This window comes from Frankliniella occidentalis, unplaced genomic scaffold (assembly GCF_000697945.3).
Source record: "Frankliniella occidentalis isolate FOCC.00 unplaced genomic scaffold, Focc_3.1 Scaffold65, whole genome shotgun sequence".
Taxonomy (NCBI): Eukaryota; Metazoa; Arthropoda; class Insecta; order Thysanoptera; family Thripidae; genus Frankliniella; species Frankliniella occidentalis.
This window is the reverse complement of record NW_026267195.1, coordinates 1,110,933-1,111,509: the sequence shown is the minus strand read 5'-3', so window position 1 is coordinate 1,111,509 and position 577 is coordinate 1,110,933. Positions and strand designations below refer to the sequence as shown.

The following is a 577-nucleotide window of genomic DNA, read 5'->3' as shown; positions in this document are numbered from 1 at the left end:
CGAGGGGTGAACATCTCGTGTATTCCTCTGTCCCGGGGTCCTGTATTACTTTGTAGTACCTGATATTACTTGTATTCCGTGTATTACCATGTATTACCATGTACTACCTTGTATTATTTTGTATTACCTTGTATTACCATATATTACTTGCGCAATATTACGCAATATTTACCTTGTATTACGTTGTAATACTTTATATTATTTGTATTACAAGTATTACTTGTATTACTTGTATTACTTGTATTACTCGTAATACCTGTAATACCTGTAATACCTTGTAATACCTTGTAATACCTTGTAATACTTCGTAATACCTTTGTAATATATCTTGTAATTCATTGTAATACCTTGTATTACCTTATAATACTTGTAATACTTTGATATTATCTGTAATACTCGTAATTTTTGTATTACTCGTATTCCCAATATTACTTTGTAATATATTCATCCGTCCCCGGCTCAGCCGAGTTGTTCACCCCTCGCATTCTTCGCTAACTCAGCTAACTACTTCCTCGAGGCACTGAACATATCAGTAGCTGTCGCAACCAACTGCAAAGTGAGTCTCGGAACGCATCTG

General features: G+C 34.7%; 1 protein-coding gene across 1 annotated transcript in view; it reads right to left on the bottom strand.

Annotated features, from left to right (window-relative positions):
• The window catches only part of LOC113207097 (uncharacterized), a gene marked incomplete in the record, with an annotated part of 35,621 nt that overhangs the window by 10,452 nt on the left and 24,592 nt on the right, over window positions 1–577 (bottom strand).